General features: G+C 41.1%; 2 protein-coding genes across 4 annotated transcripts in view; one reads left to right on the top strand and one right to left on the bottom strand.

Annotated features, from left to right (window-relative positions):
• SLC39A8 (solute carrier family 39 member 8) overlaps positions 1 to 11,730 on the bottom strand; it is a 64,816-nt gene extending 53,086 nt beyond the window's left edge. The window contains exon 1 of one of the 2 annotated variants that reach the window (XM_082760208.1): positions 11,252 to 11,730. The gene's annotated coding sequence lies outside the window, so the exon portion shown is untranslated. Of the gene's footprint in view, positions 1 to 9,792; positions 9,838 to 11,251 lie in introns of those variants that run through there. The other variant, XM_082760209.1, reaches the window with a different exon arrangement.
• Positions 11,731 to 11,846: 116 nt separating this feature from the next.
• The window catches only part of NFKB1 (nuclear factor kappa B subunit 1), a 56,698-nt gene continuing 48,097 nt past the window's right edge, over positions 11,847 to 20,447 (top strand). For both annotated transcript variants that reach the window (XM_082760203.1, XM_082760202.1), the window contains exon 1: positions 11,847 to 11,981. The gene's annotated coding sequence lies outside the window, so the exon portion shown is untranslated. The remainder of the gene's footprint in view (positions 11,982 to 20,447) is intronic.

Here is a 20,447-nt window from a genome sequence, read left to right as displayed (position 1 = left end):
TTCAAGTATCAGTTAGCCTTAGCATTGATGTCCTTTAAGGAGACATTAGATCCAGTCCTTAACAACAAAACTACCTTGAGAGCATGGCTTTAAGGAGATTACTGCTGTTAAAATGAATTTTGTATTAAGACAAAAGGAAAAAACAAAGCATCAAAGTTACCACAAAGAAAACAGTCAAGTCAGTAGTGCTGGACTTGATGATCTGTCTCTGTACTGCCAAAAGTGAAATGGTTTGCATCACACTGTAATGAACCCACTACAGCATTCAACACTGAAGCTAGCTCTGAGACCTGGAAACCAGGCCCCAGACTAGGCAGGCTTCAGTAAAGAAAAAAAAAATCTGACTCTTTACCCTCAGCACCAATTTTATCTGAATTAATTATTGCCTACTATTTGACTTATACAATTAAAGAGTGAATCCAATCATGGGATTGCAGATCTCAAAATAACCCACTACCTTTCAGGTTCTGTAAGTGGTAAAAACTGTTAGAATAATTTTAGGTCTCTTTACCAGTATTGTTTTAGTTTGATGATAAATATTCATTTCAGATCAATTGAAAGAGGTGAACTTCCTTGGAAGAGCTATAGAAAAACAACTCAGTGTCCTTCACCTTCTCAAAATTGGAGCTTAAGAGCGTCTCTATAAATTTATGAAGGAAATCCAGTGGTACACCTCTGGCTACAGCCCAATCTGTGCATGCTGGATCACACCCTAAGGCGTCCTGACCCCATAGCAAAGGAAAGATCAAAATCTTTCAGCCTCTGGCATATTGGTTTCTGTAGGCAGGTCTTCATTTGAAGTAACTGGAGGACCAAGATCCCTAGGCATGGCGTGCACGTTGCTATGGAACCTCTTACATTTTGTGTGCCCACTTCCCAGTGACTTTCAACTCTTCCTCCATACGTCATTTTCTCAGCTGAATTTTGAAGCTAACTCTCCAACTCTGGCGGATGCTTCATGTAACATAAAGCACATTTCGGAAAGTGATGTTTGGGGGTTCTGCTTTCTGGTTTTCTATGTCACAGCCTAAACTTGTCTGCAGAACCTCCCTGTGTCACTCTTACCCATTTCACCAAAGAGTCAGTTCCTCTCTAGCACTTCTCAAAAGCCCCTCCACACAGCTGGAAACAAGAGCCCCCGCCTTCACCCAGTTACCCATTTGCCTTGGCAAGCAGAGCATCTATAACATTCTGCAGCTCAACTCCTGCTAGTTCATTCCTTCTACTTGTTTTTCATGCTGGGGCTTTCCTTGATCACAAGCTTACAGTGCTCATCAACAGTGCCACAGCTCTGCCACTTCTGGTGAATCTTGTTAAGGCATAGCCTAAAAACACTCAGAGGGTACAGGCCGTCTCTTCCAGGAGACAGGCTCACGACTTAACATTTTCTCTGCAGAGCTAAACCCTAAATCCCTCAGGAAGCTGAACCAGATTCCTTGCCACAGGATCACAAAGTACATGAGTTCTTTAAAAATAGAAAGGTTTGCTGAAAGATTTCTCATCATTCCACACTTTTACTCTGTAGACCTCAGGAAAAGTGGGAAAAAAATGACATCTTAAAAGCACTTAAACTCACCCTTTTGGTAAGTATCTCAGAAATTCCATATGCAATAAACCATGCACTATGGCAGCTCTAGAGAAACTAAACTTTGAGCTCCTGGTGGGGCTCTTCAGGCTGTCATATGACATCTTAATTAGCCTCCTATCAGGTGATGGGATCTTCATCAGGTGACTGCAGTGCCAACGTGCTTTTACTGGTACCCTCAAACACACAGTTTCTTCTCTGTGGTAATCTATCGAATGTTTAGAAAGCTGTTATTTTAAGAGTCATTTCCTTAGCTCTGTGACCTTCTGGTGCACTACAATTCTTTGGCATCTGGTTTTGTTGTGGAAACCCTTCACACTGTGGCCAGCAGCACACCGTACCCAGTTGTTTGTGCGGGTTAGCATTTAATGGGATGGATTAGATGGAAATCCACTGGGGCTTTTTCTGTTTGTTCTCTATCAAGTTTGTCTCTTCTCTTATGTGGCCAAGACAGACACTGAAATATTGACTCCATTTACTCAGAATTTCCTCTCTGGTCCTCATTAAACAAGTTTAGATTAATGAAGGAAGTCTGACACACTGCCCTCTTTTTTAATTTAATTTTTTTTTTTAAAGATATATTTTAGCAAGTCTGGAGATTCCAGAGCTGCTGTTCATAGTTCAGGAGAAGTACTTGACTAACAGAAGTCTGACTTGTGAGCATTACCAAATCTGGAAATTTTGGAAACTGTTCAAGTTGTCACACGCCTTTTTAAGCTACATGTTAAAAACAATACAATTATTTTCTTTATGGATTTGAGGGCAGGATTAATTTTGGGGTGATTTCCTTTACTTAGATCAGAAATACACCGTCTTACATATTTTATATCCATTGTGTTTGTTCTGTAATGCCTCTTTCAAGCATTTCCATGCAAGCCAAAATGGAAAAGATTTAGCAATCAAAACCAGTGGGAGCTTCCCTTAATAGAAATGACCAGCAAGGATTTGGCAACGTATTGTGTTGATTGCACACATTCTAAACAGAGTCCAGAGGAGGCCCTTACAGCAGTCTTGGCACTGAAGCACACACAGGAGTTAAAAGGAGGCAGATTGTGTTTTTTCCATGATATGGCTTTGATATATGCATGGAAAAAGGGCACTTTGCATAGCTATTAAGACAACTTAATAACAAACATAATAAATCTAAATAGCTGTTTTTCTGCTAAGGGGTAACGTGAAGGAAAAGAAAGACTCGTGGTTGGTTTTGGCCCCTGGGTAAAGAACTGTAACAGGTTTGGACATGCACTTCATGTGATCAGGCTTCTCCGCTGAAATCTCTGACCTGTTCTGGTACAAACATGAATCACAGTCTGAGTGAGAAACTCTGCTGCAGTCCTCAGAAAAATCACAAGGTTCCTGGTAGCTTGAGGTGATAACGTCCTCATTTGTGGCACTACCTGAACATTTCATGACTTCATATTTACAGTATTTTATCACAAGTAAGGAGTTATATGTTTATGCAGGGGGGGATAAAGATCAATGACTTTCGAAGTATTTTTCCCTTAAAAAAAAGTTGAGTATAAGATTTCTTCACATCAAGAACTAATAAGCATCTGAGATGCTGCGGTGCCTGACAGTTTGAGGTCATATTGGATGAAAGTTAGTAGAGGTGAATTTTTTTTTTTTTTTTTTTTTTTTTTTAATATGTAGGTCACAGTGATAAAAGGCATCAGTTTTATAGTGCAGTAATCTACTTTGCAGGTTACCTTCCTGCTCAGCATTTCTGTTTCAGCTTGTGCAGCTCACAGCAGAGCATTTTCTAGAGAGGGAATCACTAGCTCTAGTTTTAGGGAGACAGCATTTTTCGGCTAACGATGCTACTTTGTCACATAAAACATTGAGAAGATGTAGAAGATGAGTTATATGTAATTTGATCAAATCTCACCTTTTCCAGTTTCAAGTTTATTCAATGCTCTTTCAAGGTTTTAAAGCCACAGCTTAATTAAACTATTGGTAGATCAGGAGACTGACCTGTGGCAGCTATTCAGTCTTCATCTTCATACAAGTTGCAGTAATTAATACAACCAGAAAAAAAGACATACTACTTACTGCATGTTATTGGAGGATCAAAATAAGATTAAGTGTTTTTGTGTCTATGTCAATCAAAACCACAGTTTGGAGACTTGTTTGCTTGACACATTGCTTGTTTGTTTGCAAAGTAGGAAAGAATAAAGGTTACACGTGCTACTAAACAGGAATTGGTCACCAGCTATTGCCTTTGTTTTAGCTTTTCTGACTCTTTCTCCGGTCTTTGGCTTCAAAGATCAAAGTTACACTGGAAATCTACATATAGAACCCAGATTCCGAGCCTTTTGCTCTAACAATAAGTTCATTTTTATATTATGAAGGGGGCTGATTATATTGCTAGTATTAACAACCTATTGATGAGCACTTCTTATCAATAAGTGATTATTTTCAGCTCAGAACTTCACCAGAATTCCTTTGTTTTGTATGGAAGTTGCCACTCTATGGCATCTGAATTGTTAGGATAGGGATGGTCTGGAGAAGAACTGCACGTTCAAGAGACTGCATTCCATAGGGCTCCCATGACTTTTCCAGTATTAGCTGGGAGGATTATAGCAAGCAAAGCAACTCTGGAAGAGAGAGGATCTTCTCCTTAATTCTGCCCAAATAAGCTGTTATGCCTCCTCTGCTGTGCCAGAGTTCTTCTGTGATTCTGGTCACATCACTTAAACCAAACTTTTCACAGGTAGTCTGTGTTCCTCATTTTCTAGTTGCTTTACTTGGACACTGAAGCCTGATTGCAGAAGTGCTGAAACTACTCATATCTGCAACAGAAGTCAATGAGGGCAAATATCTGGGGGAAAAAAAAGAAAAGTACTATACCAGTGTGTACCAACATTTCTAGTTGGGCAGGTCCTCGAGGACCTGCTGTGTCAAATAGCAAGTGAGTCTTCTAGTTGCACGACCCCCTCCTACAGTAGCGTTATGGGATGGAACAAGACATAGGACGCAGGGCCATAGAAATTGTCCAAGTATTGGACAGATTGATCTTAAGTTATAGTGTGGGCACATTCATCTCTTGAGATAAAAACTGTGGGAAGAATTAGGAACAATCTGAGACAGAGAGAATCTAACACTCATATCTTTGATCAACATTTCTCCAGACTTCTGTTCTATATCCTTAGAATAAGAACAGCATCTTTGTCACAAGGAGAACATTTTTCTAACCTGGCTAGACCACAGTCAGATTCCAGCAGGCTCAGCTGGACCTCCCCAGAAGCACTCATGAAATCATGACTCCCATTTTACCTTCTTGCAGACCTATATACAGCTCGCAAAGCTAAGCCTTGCTTCAAGAAATATTTGAGTATTTTTGCAAATGCTGTGCAGACTTACTATTTGCAGCCACATGGGCCCACTGTGAGGATGTTTTCCAAACATGTAGGGAAAGCAGAGATCCTTCCTCAGCCGCCAGCCCTACACCCAGGTAGGTCAACAAGAGTTTGCCCTTGATGTGAATGCAAGCAGAACTAAGTTTTCACTATGCTATCTAAGGGAGTGTCTTTGGGTGCAGCCAATTGTTGGCAACACAGCACTAAAAGTTGGTAAGAGTTGCTGTAAATACACCCAAGGGCTTAAACAGTAGTCTCATATTCTTATTTGGACGTCTAGGTAAATAGATGCATTTGGAGACTTTGCAATTCTATTTCCCTACCCTCAGGTCAGAAAACTCACATGGAGACCTGATCTCTAAGTGCACAGTGCTGAGACCCTGAGCCTGTACAAGCATACACACCAGTGCCCTAGCACTGCACGGGGTTCCTTAGCCTTAAGAGCAGGGCAGGCTATGCAAGCACAACAGTGTCCAAGCCAACGTGCCTGGAAACAGCAACACAATTAGGTGGTCACATCACTTCTGGCTTTGTTTCTGGGATGTTTATTTATAGCTTAGAGTCCTCCGCATCATGCTCTTAAAAAGCGTAAGAGAAAAAGAAAGAATAAAAGACTCTGTCCCATCATCTCTCAGACCCCTTTGGTTTCAGCTTCCAATCAGGAAATCAAGAAAGGAACTAAGAAAGAAACTACAATATGGAGAACACTCTGCTTCCTCCACTACTACCACTCATTGCTTTTCTTGTGCAGAGTAGAAAACAGACTGAGGTTCCCCTCTTTTCCCCAAACCCTGCTCTATCACAGCACTCCTTTTCTTGTTACGACACATCCTCCTGCTTTTCATCAGCTTGTTGCATCTCATCACAAATGCAGATAGCACTGGTACTGTTTTGGATGTTGCTGTTTTACTTACAGGATACATTCTTAAAAAAAGCTTTCTGGCCCTCATGGCTCTGGAGCAAAGGCTGAGAAAAAGAGCTTTTATGGAACCAAATCCATGAGACAGCTTGCTTTTCCTACTACCCTCCAAATATTCTTTTATCATCTTGCATTTTTAAGATGCCTGATCCATTACACTAGTGACTTGCCTTGGCTCACCACTCACTGTTTTTAACCCCCTCAACATCACCAAATTGCAAGGTCTGCTAACACCACAGAATTTGCCTAAAGTAAATCACATGAATTTTAAAGAGACATCTTCTGAATACTGATATAAAAAAAAAAAAAAACTTCAGTTTTCATCAAAAGTAGAGAGAAAGCTTTCCACATATCCAGAGACTCTAAGACTGGAATTTTACAAATATCACAAATTATGGTAGAGGCTTGAAGTCTGCAACCAAAACATTTCAGGAAATCAGGACCTACTTCTACCAACAGGTGAGTGGAAGATTTGAGCAAATTGCTGCACAAGCTCAAATAGCACCAAAGGGGCCATTTTGTGCTTCCATAATCTGTTTTCCATTATATATTTAGATGGAGAAAGCTCTGTGGCAAAGGAAATCTCTTCCCTATGTATTTGTATACACCTTAGCTGTCTGGAACTTCTTTCCTCTACTGGGGCCTTAAAGAACTACTACAGCATAGGATAGCAGTAATAAAAAGTCAAGTTAGCTAAATTCTCCTATCTCTACAGAGTTAAAAATCAGTCCTGTTCAGTACACCCAACCCAAAAAGACCTCATAAATCAAACTCAACATATATTTAATGAGAGTAACTAGTAACAAAAAGTGACAAAGGCAACAAGAACCAAATAGCTGTTCTCATTTGCATTAGCTAGTTGCATGAGACATGGCTGAGGTTCCAAAGCTGCAGTCACGTAATGGGAAGAACCTACACTTCTTGGAAAGACAGTAGGGCCCCCGAACAGTTTTCTGATAGGTATAATCACATAAAGGTTAGTAGTGTGTATCATTCAATACGCAAAAGACTATGAAGAGAAACCAGACCCACTCACGTAGGAAGTACCAAGCATAGAACAGTATTATTCATAACACGGGGAGGGTAGGTGGGAAGAGATGGGAGTGAGTTCATTGGACTGGTAAGAACGTACTGTCACTGAAATTAAATGACCAAAAAAAAAATTAAATCTTTCTGCTTTCAGGGGCTGGCCAAGATAGCTAACTGATAAAAGAGCAGATTAACCACAATCTGTATTAGGTCTGGATTCTGAAGAACAGACTGGTAGATTACTAAATCCATTACCAGAAATCACAGCTCTTAACTATAACTCTCCTTGCTGTAGGCTCTGATAACAAGTGTCCTTTACGTTATTACACCATGGCATAGCACTGTAAATAATTTCTATAAACAACCATTTATGTTCTGAGAATACACGTACATAAATACTGCTGTACACCACTCCTACGCAGCTCAGCCTCTGACCTGGACAAATAATTATCATCAGCCCAGGCAATGCTTTCAGAGCAGCCTGTACCTTTTGCAGGAAGCAGCTTCAGGGCCCAGGCAATCCAGCCCACCAGCAATTTTTCAGAGCTCTCTGTGTAGCTCCCCATTGAGAGCTGCTACCTTGCTGCAGAGTCCACACAGAACGTACAAGCCACCATTTTCAGCGTAACTGAGAGGTTTGCTGTGAAATGCTCCTTGCAATTAGGCTGCATAGGAGAGAAGGAAGGAAGGAGGCCCGGCGTTACTTAGCCATACCAACAAGCAGCTAGGCCAACCATTCTAGAAATGATGTAGGTAAAAATCACAGAAAGACACAGAAAGAACCGAGCAGAGGAGGTAAGTGATGATAAGCGATCTAGCCGTATAACAGCAGTAGATGAAGTACTAAACAGATGTACATTAAAACAAAGCAGAAGATGTCAGAACTAAGATTGTAACCATAACTCCTAATGTGTTTATAACTAAATTAATTTGCTAAGCAAATTAGCAGGCTTACTACATGGAAGATGAAAAAATAGCTGCGTCTATCAGCTACTAATGCAAGAAAACTACTAATCCTGGAAGAGAAAATATAGAAGATGAAAACTGTCATCCTTAGTGTCTGGGAGTTTAACAATCTTCTTCTCATTACTGAGTGTAAGACCAAGCTAACCTGTGAAGTTATTTACCTCTATCTGTATCTCACGCACAAAAGTTAGCTTTCAAGTAGGAATACAGGTTCATTCTCACTTCTATTCAGATTAGTGCTTATAAGTAAATGCTTAGTAATACACTATTCAAGGTTTCGTACTTTTTAAATCTTCCTTTTTTTTTTTTTTTTTTTTTTTTTAAACCTGTAGCTCTCTCCTGAAGTCCCCCTTTCTCTATTAATTATGTTCCTCATTAGCCATGTCTACAGCCTCATGGTTCTCATAGTCAGATCTGCTAAATTGTAGGTTGGGCTAGGTGATCTTGGAGGTCTCTTCCAACCTAAATGATTCTGTGATTCTGTAAATCCTCCATCCTGCTTTTCACTACTGAAATTTTCTCCTCCTACAGTTCTAACGCTTTTAAGCCAAACCACACTGGAACATCAGTCTCAGCACAGCTACAGATCTTAAGCACTTAGGAGGCGATATGAGACCCCAAATCTGAGTCACAGCTGTGCAAGAATAAAGCAAAAAGTATATTTGGGACATGGCTTGTGTAACTGCAGGAGACACCATGCTGTTTTGAACTTTGCAGGGTATTGCTCGTGCCCATATAAGCGCTGATGAAATACATGATGAATTGAGGCCAGATCATCATCCACCAGAACAAAGTAGCACAGATGACATTAAGTATTTCTGTGGATGCTGCCATGTGCAGGTTTAGCAGCATCACTTAACTCCACACACTGTTCTTGCTGCACTTCAAATTGGTTGGCTTTGCATATGCACCTTGGCTATTTAGATATTTTTATACTATTTCTATTGCCTACTTGTTTAGATCTCGGCATATATTTTGTCTTAGAATGATAGCACCATTTTAAAAATGCAAATATATATATATATACACACACACACAATTATTAAATGTATTATCCTTTTATGTTCCTCGTGGATTCAAATTACAGGAGATAACGGCGCAGCTCACAGCAAACATTAACTAAATCCTGATAACTTTCTCTGAGGACAGGAGCATGTGCTGGACAATCACTGGCTACTATCCAAGGCAAATGAGCTTTAAAGTTAGAACTTCTCGATCAAAAATAAAAAGCAGATTAACCAGGAAAGAATTTGGATATCATGGCCTAACAGGCCAATAAAGACAGATGGCTAAATATTTTAAAAGGAAGCATCTCTCAGCAGCTATTTTAGATTTTCCCTCATCTCTTCCTGTTTCAGGACCGCAAATATAAGGTCAAAAAGAACAAAAAAATCCTGCCTCATTTCCAATAAGTACCTCAGAAACAGAGCAAATACAGCAGAAAACTTTGACTTCTTTTTCTATTTCGGGCATACCAATTAAAATGAAGAACAATTACTTTAAAGCCTCTGCTACTATTGGGTGCGTATCTGTTTTCAGATATCCCTAGAGGAAGAAAAATAAAAAGCCTCCTTTTCAGAGATAATGCTTTGTTCCTGAGAAGAAACAGTATTAATTAGAGGATTAAAAAAAATCCAAGGCCAAAGACACCTGACCTTGTAAAAGAATACATACTCACAGATGAAGCATAGTAACATAAGACCTGACACAACTCCAAGATGTTCCCTTTTTTTTTTTCTTAACCATATCAATAAACTTAAATACATACAATCTCATTAAGTGAGATACCCTAGGTAACTATATAATTAGGAAGCCTTACCTCTGATTCGCTTCCCCACTTACCAGAGATTGTACCTACTGTAGCTAGCAATGGTTTATAACATTTCCCTCAGCTCAGGAACAGAAGAGTTACCTCCTTTAGGTTAAGCTTTAACCACCTGCTCTTCATCTGTGAGCTGATCTTGTCCAGGTGCAACCCTGTGTTCTCCAGGAAAGTGGTCACATTGTCTACCATTGCAAACTGCTGACACCTGAGTCCGTATTTTCTCTCTAGTTCCCCTAGTGGAACCAGGATTAGAAAGCTAATTGCTTACTTAGCTTTTCAGGTGAGAATCATGTGCTTTAAAACAACTTATATATCTAGTGTTCTGGAGACTTACAGTCCTGACCCTATTGTGAGTTTCAATAGCAGTAATATTTCTCTTATGACATTGAGTTATAAGAAAGACAAAGTTATTCTTTAAATATAGTTTTAAAAGGGCTTTTCTTTAAGAACCTAGATGTTTGGGGAAGTTGATTCAGATCTCACAGAGAAACCTGAGCCTGTGTACTTGATAATGTGACCTTTTAAAATTAATCTACCAAGTAAGTCTGTTTAAGTTTTGGAGCTTTTCCACCTTGTCTGACTTCCTGGTACTTGTTCATACAGGTCTTGCTCTGTGAGCATGCCTGTGACTAGCTGTGACATGGCATCTTTTCTTTTAAACTAACCTTATTTTGAAATGCTTCTCATGTTTTATATCCATCTAGACTTCCTTCTCATAAAGCTTTGGTGCCCAGTTCTCTTCTCGCTTGCTTTGCTTACTTCAGTGTACTTGTTTCCACAGAACTGATTAATATTAGGTCTTGAGAGTACAGGAAGTACTGTATTTAAAAAGGAAAAACACTTCATTCAGAAGTGCTAAGTCATGAAAACCTGGACTTAGAGGGGAATGGACAAATGCATCTTTAGACCTACATCACAGTGACAAATACAGGAAATGGGTCTCTGCATATGTATGTGTGTATAACCTGTATGAGATTTCAGTTCTCTTATTCAGAGGCAGAGAAAATCCTGTGTATTTCTAAGCTTCTTTCTGTAGCCTCAGTACCAATTTCAAACAAGCACATCTCCGTTCCTACCCAGAGGTATAGTGCACAGCATTGACATCTTAATTTACTCCTTTGCCACGGGTGAAATCAGCTAACATGTGGACAGACAGGAGGTGTTCAACAGCATGGTCTCCGTTTGTGACGTGATTAAATTATATGGCGTTAAAGATAAGCATGTAATAACTCTCTGGTTTTAATAATAATAATAAAATGTTTTTTCTTTGCAACTCAGTCAACAGGTTTCTTGCGATTTCACTTTGTTTCTTTTGACTCCATTTTTGTTCTGGATGGAAGTCCCTTGTTTCAATACAAGAAATAGCTGCATCTTCTTATTTATAGTGTTGCTTTTCTTGTATGTATGTAGGTTTTTTGGTTTTGTTTGTTAACTTTTCTCATCACTTGTGATTTTTTTTGTTAGTCGCATTGAATTCTGAGGTAAATAACTGGTGAGGTCTTAATCTTATGTGGTCCTGCCATAACAGGAGCCCCCCACTGGTGTGCTGATGAATTTTTGCACTAACTTACCTCAGGTGAGCCACGCTGGCTTGGCTGTTGATCTGAGGTGCTCTTCACCTTTAGCAAAGGGGAGGCTTAAGACTCGGTGAAAGGGCGTTTCGGATTATTTCGCGTAACATCTGTGAGGAGCTAAACGCGGTGCTGGCCGCGAGATGCGTCTGCGGCTGCTATTTCACGGACTTTATCCGACGAGGACGCCTCCTCCGCCAGAAAACTACAGGAATCCCTACAAAAAAAAAAATAAATAAATAAATAATAAATAAATAAATAAGTAAAGATAAACCGCAGGCTACGCTCGCCGCTCCCTCCTGCGGGCAGGTGGCGGGCGTGCAGCACCCCCAACGGCCGCCCCTCAGCCGCCTCAGCCTCAGCAACGGCCGCTCCCGCCCAACGGCCGCCCCGCTCCTCCCTCCCCGTGAGCGTCAGCGGGAATTTCCAGCCAGGAAGCCTGGCGGGCAGGGGCGGGGAGGCTGCGGCCGCTCGGGCCGGTGCCGCTCGGCTGCCCTCGCCGCTGGGGCGAGGGGAAAGTCCGGGGAAGCAGCGGCGAAGGAAAAGCGGCGGGGGGGGGGGGGGGGAGGCTCCATGGCGAGGCGCTGAGGGATCCTTTTCCCTTCGCCGCCGCCCCGGGGCGAAAGGGGAAGGCGGGGGCCGGAGGCACCTCCCGCTTCCTGCGGCGGAGTTCCTGCCCTGGGCGCCGGCCCTCGCCGTGCCTGAGCCGGATCGGGGAGGCGGCAGCCCGGTAAGCGGTTGGTGCGAGGTGTGGGGGGGGCTCCGAGGAGCTTTGGTCGCCTCAGGAGGGTCTGGGGGGAGGGTGGTGCCGAGCCCCAAGCCCGCCCGGAGGAGCGGCCGGTGCTGGGTGCTGGCTGCGAAGCGCTCTCGGCTGGCTTGGCTTCACCTGAAGTGGAGTTTTATACCCCGGGAGATGGGCTGTTTGCTGCTTGGCCATTATCTGAGGCGCTGCCGGGGAGTTACACGCGAATAAAGCAGGAGTTGCCCCTGAGCCTGCGCCGGGGAAGGCTTCGGAGGCTGGAGAGCCTCATAACTTGGCGCTGCGCTTTGCCTTCCTGCCTCAAAATGCGCCAAGTCTCCGCTAAAAGACAACATTTTGAAAGAAATACCGATTTTAAGACTTTAAGGAGCCTGTCGTCTTTGGCGTGTTTAGTTTCGTGCTTCAGAAGCCCTCTTTTCAGAGAGAAACTGAGTATTTAGAGGGTTAACTCTCCCTCACCGCCCCATGCTGTGCGGCATTTAAGGTGCTACGCCACCGCTGTCAAGCTCAAAGAGCTTGAAAACACGAGGTTGAAAATATGAGGTCTTAACAGCATCTTCATTTTTATCCACGTTGAGTCCACGGGCCGCGTACTGGGAAGCTTCTGCAATAATATTGTAGTCAAAGTATCCCATTATTTCAAAAGAGAGCCTAGCTGCCCATTCGAGGAAAGCATTAGCCCAGACGTCATTCAGAGACGTCATCCTGTCTGCAGTGTTTTGTAATCTACAGAAATGACTACAGCGTTAATTGAGAAAATGAAAGAGGAAAAAGAAGCCTGTAGCGATCCAGAGGCAGGCCCTCTGTTCTGTAAACTTTTGTGGCTGGCTAATTGGACCGACACACCTGCTGAAGTGCTGCTGTCAGGAGCTGCCACGGAGCGTTTTCAAGAGGTTGCTGTAGAGGTTTCAAGGAATCTCAGTGCTGAGATACGTGCCAGACCTGCTAGCATTTCAGGTTAAATTATTTGAAGCAGAAAGGGGAAAATCCTTTTTCTTTCTTCCACCCTCTGTCCCTTTTTTTTTTTTTTCCAAGAAAGATATGTCAATCAACAGTGCAGTCATTAAAATGAAATTGTTTCCTCTTGTGAGTAATGAGAGCGCTTTGAATAGAGTTAAGGTTGTAAAACTGAATGGCTTTGTTTCATTTCATGTCACGGTGGGTGTCTTTAAAAAAAAAAAAGATGTTGTAGCAGATAAACTTCGTAACTGCAGACGCTTAGTTCAGTCAGTGCCTCCGTGATGTTTTTGCAGTTTGTATTCTGGAATCAGAAAGTTTGCTGAAAAAGTGGTGGGAGAGGAAAAAAGGTAATCTTGGGAGAGGGTGAGACGGAGGGAAAGCAGAGAGCAGTACTTCATTTTTATGCATGTTCTAAAATTTTCTGCCTCGCTTATTGACAAATAGCAGTTGTTCCCAATGTTGCTATGTATTTCACTTTTAAAGTACATTTTTAATGATAATTGTAAATGTACTTCCTTGTTGGGGTGGCATTAGTTGATTTGAGTAGTGGGCACCTACAAATAAATGTCACTGATTTAACTTGGCTAACTAATAGATGTTTGGGGGGGGTTTCATGAAAAAATAAAGTTCCTCTTCTTCATCACTGCCTTTTCCCAAGAGCTTCCCATGCCGCTGTCTCAGGAATACATGCAGGGTCCAAAAATAAGTGCAGCTAGGGGTTCCTGGTACCTTCTTGTCATCACTGTTGACACTGGAAGGAGAGGAATCAAGCCTGCAGGCTCATGAGTCTTAACTGTCAGGGATTCTCTCTGCTGACTAGAAAGCTAAAGGCCCCCTTACTAGTTGCATGCGTGGTAAATGTTGCATTGAAACTGTGAAGATAGAGTGGGAAAACAATAGATGTATATATTTATGAACTTACAGTAGGCTTTCTGGTGCAGCTGTTGTTCAGAACTTTCTGCAGTTTTCAGAGGTTCTGGTTAATTGTTTTGTGTTTTCATGGATCTCTTCAAAACCCCCTAAAACCTTCCTACCTTTTGGTGCTGTAAATGTTTGCCAACTCTTTTGTCAGACAAATACGTCTCAATTTAGGAACTTCATTTACTTAAGCAACTAAAGGAAAGCCTAAAGCTGGTTTAAGTTTTTTTTGTGTTTTTTTTTTCAACGTATTGGTAGATTTTTGTTGGCTCTCAGACACAAAATAATACAGCTATTATAAAGCAAAGAGGAGAGAAAATTTCAGGTTAAATGGTGAAAAAGAAATTCAGGTCTTGGTCACTTCTGGCTGGCACAGGATTTTTACAAGTGGAAGTTGTGATTTGATGTCCAGCAAACAAAATGTGAATCTTTTATAAAGTTCTGCATTGATAACATCATCATTACAGCTGTCATTAATTGTGCCCTTAGGTCAGCCAGGCACTAAGTTTGCATCGAATTTTGAGTGTAGAAATAATCCAGTGGATCGTCGGCAGTGAATTCATCTAAGCAGATACTCTGCCGGAGCACTGTCGACAATTTTAGAAGTAAGGCCTTGAAAGATGTTTCAAATGATTCTGGTCTCAAGGTAAAATCCTTTGTGTAGGATTTAGGTGGAGCTGACAGACCATGTGTGGGGAGGAAGTTACTGTTGCTACTACTAGCGTTTTTTCCCCTTTCAACTTTCATGTTCTTTTGAAAAGCAGTGCCAGACTTTTTTTTTTTTAACTTTTTTTTTTTCCTTCATTTAAAACACAGAACTAGCTAAGCTAAAATACTTGTGCGTTTTCGTTCAGTCCTTAACGCAATCTGTACTGGTATTGCAGATGAAGGAGGTCTGGGGTGTGTGTGTTCGTGTTTTTGGGTTTTCTTTGCTTTTAAGATTGTATTTATCTGTGCTTGCACATTTATGGACAAATTTTAGCACAAATAACAAAGTGAGCAGGCTTCTTCAAGTATCGTTAGTTTAGTCGTTTGGTTTTTGTTGTTGTTGTTGTTGTTACATTATAGCCTACTGTAGAAAATGAGGGCTGGAGGAGTTCTATTTCGTTGTAAAACACAAACCTGATAAGCCTCAGTGACCACTTTGCAGCTGGAGATTCGAGCCAAAAGGAAAGCAGAATTGGGACCTTTCCAAGGCAGGGCTCTCAGGCATAACTGCAGTGGTGCTGCCCTCGGTTTTACCTCAGTGGTTCTGCCTGCTGTGTCACTTAGTTCATGGACCATTTCTGCCATGGTGTGTTTTCAGGGGCTGTTTGTAACCAAAGGGATGCTGAGAATCCCTTAACTTGCTTTGGTAATTGCAGCGGTAACAGCCCGTGCTATTTTCTGAGCCCTCTTTTGTAGCTGTTGGTCTTTAAATGTGGGACTGTGTCTTCAGTAAGACGCCAGAACCCATATGAAAATATCTGGTGATGCTGCAAACCTTCTGTGAACCAGACCTCTGAGATCCTGGCTGTACTGGTTACCTAGCTTCTGAGAAACACTGCTCTGCTCTCCCCAGAAAGGAAAAGGTTTGCCCTTCAATACTGATGATTCATTGCACTTCAGGCTTATGAAGTGGGTGCGTATGTGCTCTTGAAGCTAGAACTCGACTTAGGTGAACACTTTTGTATGCACTAGAGCTATTTCTAAAGAACATTCAGTGGTTCTTTTTAATCTGTAGCAAACAGTAACAGCATTTTAACATGATTTTTAGGTTAGTTCAAGTAACTTTACCACCCTGTGTGGCTGAACCCGGTGTAGGTAGAGTTGTTTTGTGTCGAACCTCACTGGTTTTACATATACTTAGCATTATACATATGTGACAAACAAACTCTGCTGTATTTGAATACTGTTTATTCCTTTGGTTTAAATTGCTTTGAATATGTTTTAATAAAAACATTTTAATGTTATTCTAACACTGTCCTAAAAAAACAGTTTGTGTTTAGGGTATCATCGTTTCCTCTTGTCATGTTAGTTTGCTACTAAACTAAATGATTAAAATACTTCTGGAAAAAAAAAAAAAAAAAAAAAAAAAAACAGTCATAAAGATACTTAATAAAAGAGCCATTCACATAGACCAGTTAGTATTTGCCAAATACAGTTCCTCACGCTATCCTTTTTTCTTTAAATATAGTGATCATCTGGGTCAATAATTCTCACTCTGGATTTCCTACAGTAATTCTGCACCAAAATTTTCTGATTCAAAGCATCACACTCATTTGAAATCGTAATTCCTGTGCTCATTTTCCTGTCCTAAGCATTTGGCAGTTTTTATCCTGTTGCCCAATAATACATCTTTGAAAATATTTTTAAAAATGAAGTTTTTAATTGAGAAAATGCACGCAACTCCCAGGACCCACCCAGGAAATAATAAGGAACAGGAAATAATAAGCAGACCTAATTAATAACAAGAGGAGGCAATGTGGGCTAGAGGAAAAAAACCACAGGTCCTGTAGTGTCCTTTTGTGTTAGGTAGTGTTGCTGCAACAGTCTACAGATAAATCCGCAGAGGAAAGCAGTGTCTGTGATTAACAACAAAGCAAAAAGCCTCTGCGTAAACCTTTTCTCACTACTGACAGCTTATACTGAAATCTGTATTCCTGGCTTATACCTCTGTGTATTAGCTGAAGGGAAATAAGCAATACAGCTTACACGTGCTGCTTTGGCAGAAATTGATGAACACTGATGATTTTTACACTGAGAACAGTTCCCTCAGAACAGCCTGCCCACCCCCAGTGTTGAAGCCATAGGTGGGAGAAGAAATAAAATATTAGTAATTTTGTAACATTAAAAGCAAATTTCAAATTTAAGTCCATTTTGCTGACTTAAAATCCATTTAAAAAAAAAAAAAATAGTTGTTTGGGCTTCTTGTCAACACAAGCAAGCCAGCAATTACTTTCACAGGTTTTAAAATGCTTTTTCTTTCCTGTCTGTTTGACATCTGTACCAATAATGTGAGTGAAAGCATGCCTGATGTTCCCATAGTATTTTGGTTCTGTTTCCTTGGCATGTTGCAGAACCCTGTAGCTGTTAATCACCCCTGGTTTTGAATAATCCAGGGGATTGCTTTTCTGTAGCACACTTTTTTTTTTTTTTTTTTTTCCTCTTCAGGAAAAATGTGTAGATGTCTACAGCTTGCATTTTCCCTATTTTTCATGCATGTGCCTCAAGACATTATTCTTCTACATGACAAATATTTGGTCCAGTCTTAGCCTTCGCCCAGGGACTTCAGGAACAGCATAATTTATTCTCATGGAGGCCAACAAAACGAGTAGTTGAGACTGTAAATAAAATAACCATTGATAAAACCTTTTTTGTACGAAGATTTTGCTTTATTGGGAGGGGCTCTTCCCCCTTCTTTTTTTCTCTCCCTCCCCATGCTCACCCCTTGGAAACTCTTTTTCTGCAGCAGTGCTGAAGAGCAAGGCGCTGGTAGCTAACAGCTGTCGGAGCCTAGCTGTGTAGACCTGCTTTAAGCAGGTTTGGACAATACGCGCTCAGAACGCCAGCAACTGCTTGGAATCCCGCCTGTACAATATTCCTGCTGTTGTTACATTGCTTTTAGCTGAAATAAATCCCATTTTTGTTAAGAGAAGCGTATTTATTCAGCCTTAAAGGTTTAAAGTGATTAGAAGAACATACGTGGCTTAAGCTATGAAAAATAAAGCTCGTTCACATAACTGTTGCAGGTTCGTGGCCCCACTCTCAGAAGTGTTAGAAGACCTGTGTGTATGTACAGGCCACAAGTCTGTGCAGAGGCAGAAGACAGCAGGTCTCAAACTTCCTTTCCCCCTCCCCACCCCGTGCTTCTCTAAGGCTATGTTCTACCCCAAAGGCTTTTGCCCTTGAGCTGTGCCCCTGGGGGTTGTATTTTTGGGGAAAATGCTGGGTTACGAGGGAAATAAGCTAGGAGGAGTGTCTGGGAGCTTGGAGGAGGCAGCACCCCTGCTCTAAGGCAGTGCAGCGATGAAGGCTTGAGATCGGTATCTCTGGTCTGTCCGAGCGGCCTGCTCTTGCTCTAGCCAAAATCATCTCACTGCAGCTCTTGTCCTGGTTCCAGCCCTCGCCCAGCAGCTTGCAGTGTCAGTATTGTGCAATACATTCCCTACGTCTCCGTCTGGGAAGCGCAGGGCTGAATGCAGATGGGTTTGCAGCTGATAGAAAAGTGAGGCTCAAGGATCCATTTAGTTACTACTAAAAGAAAGGAATAGAGAGGTGAACAATACCAGGTGAATAGAGAATGTGTAGCGTGGTGGTTAGTGTTTCTACCTCAGTATTTCAGAGCTGCTTCAAGATTTCAGAAAACCTGATGCCTCATAAAAACACAGTTCTCTGCCATCATAGTCTGCTGTGTTTCATCGCCCTGGTGTAGCACAAATATACTCATGACATAACATGCATCAAACACAAAGGTCTATGCCTCTCCTTCATCCTTATTTTTCTCTATTTTGCATAAACAAAACAAACAGGCTAAGAGCACAACCACAGTGAATTTTCACTGTGTCCAGCTGAAGTTTATTTTTAACAGGTATGTGACAATAAAAGCCAAATTAAAGAGAAAAAACACGCTGCTAGAAAATGTGCAGAAGGAACTGTGCTTTCAATATATCACATCAGTTAAGTGTAATAGTTGAGTTTCTCTTGTTTTGAGGCTGCTTTTGCCTTCTGAACCACACCTTTAAAAGGTGAGAAGAGGTAGATCTTGTATGTAAAAATATCTCCTAGGAGATAGGTGTTCTTCAACATAGAATTTTCTTTACACTGTCAGGCTAATTCCAGTTTAGGACTGTAACAATCTCTGAGTATTAAAGATCATGGTCCGCTAACACACACACCCTCAGTCTGCCTTTTACAGACTGTCTTATTAACTCCTGCCCTGTTAATCTGATCGGTGCTATAACCAAACCCTCTTCCATAAAATATTAATCTGTCCTGAACTCAATCTTTATGATGAACTAATTAAAAAAATAAAGGGCAAGTTTTAGAAAGAATGAGTTGATGCTTTATATTTTAAAACACGTCAGGCAAATACCTTAATGCCAGTCTTTTGCGTTCGTTTTCTGAGGTTATAATAGGTATTACATCACATCAGGTTTTTATACTTTTATTTTGGTTGGTTGGCTCTAAGTACAGAGAATTTGAGAGCTGAGTGGTTGTTAAAAGAGTTTTCACCAGGCATCACCCTCTTATGATGAGGCAAGTTGTTGTGGGATAGAGATATTGGTGAACCTTCATCCTTTGTTTCTGCAAACTGATTAAAGAAAAAATAAATTCAGACTCGAAGAACATAGGTGAAAAGTAGAGACCTGCTTACCATGTCTCTTTGAAGGTCTGGGAAAGGAAGCATATATCTTTTTTTTTTTTTCTGGTCCCATATGAAGTGTTAGCTTCAAGTGTAAGTTCACGAGCGCGCTTCAAAATACAACTGTTCAGATTTGGGAGACTAAACCTCAAGTTTCCTTTGGGGCTGGGAGCCGGGGGGTGTTGCAGGTATTTAGGGTAATATTCAAATGATTTTATTTCCTGTTGGGAGGACTAAGAAGTCGTCCCAAACTGTTAGTGTATAGACTGTTCAAGTTCTATCCCAGCTAGTGTTAGGAGGACAAAGACAGAAAGAAAAAAGAATGAGATCTGAAGTTAGTTTTTTAACAGGCGTGCAGCTGCTGGGCGAGATGAGTGGAAATGTTTTCTGAAATAACTGGACTGTTTGTATCTGGATCAGACATTGGAGTTTTATTCCTCGTTGACAAAGAACTTGTCTGTGCAAAGGTAGTAGGGGAAGTGTCCCGTTCTGTGTTTGTAGGTTGAATATTGGCATCAAAGAGGAAAATGGTTTACCTTATTGGAAAATTCAGGCTGGAAAGTTGAAGAGAAACAATAGAGGGAAAGACCTGGCCTCCAATTAATCAGGGTGCTAACAAAAGTAGGATGAGAAACCTATCTTACTTTATTTATTTGGGGGAAAAAGGTAGTTAAACACGGTGGATGTTGGAGAATAGCAGAGAAGGGCCCTGAAGTGAAATGATGGAGATAAATAGAAATGAGGAATCACATTCCTGGATGAGAGCGTTCCCACATGAATTATGGTATTTCCAATGTAAATGCCTGATCCGTATGAGGCTTTAAAACAAATATTCAGAAAACAGTAAATGTTCTCCCAGCTGTGGCTACTTGTGCCTGGTGCTATGCAGTTATTAACGAGGAGCAGTGAGGCCAAGGAGCTGCCGTTATGTTCTCCTTGTCAGCTGGTTATATTGCTGCAATCTCATCAGCTTCCATATGTGTGTATGTACATGCATCTTCCTGGTTTTATTTTTTATTATTATTATTCGTTTTCTCTTTTTCTAAGCTTTTTCAGAAGAAAAAGAGCCACTGTGGGGACAAAGGAAAAGTGCACACAAATGCCTACGCATAATTTAAATTCCCTCCGCAAGCCCAGCTGTGTGGTTTTGAACAAATTTAGCTGGATATTAGGGTTTCCCATCGTGCTAGGGGCTACCTGAGGTTCCTTTACCC

This window comes from Aythya marila (assembly GCF_965140915.1).
Source record: "Aythya marila genome assembly, chromosome: 4".
Classification (NCBI taxonomy): Eukaryota; Metazoa; Chordata; class Aves; order Anseriformes; family Anatidae; genus Aythya; species Aythya marila.
The sequence above is the reverse complement of the archived record's forward strand: the minus strand, read 5'-3'. Positions and strand labels throughout refer to the sequence as shown.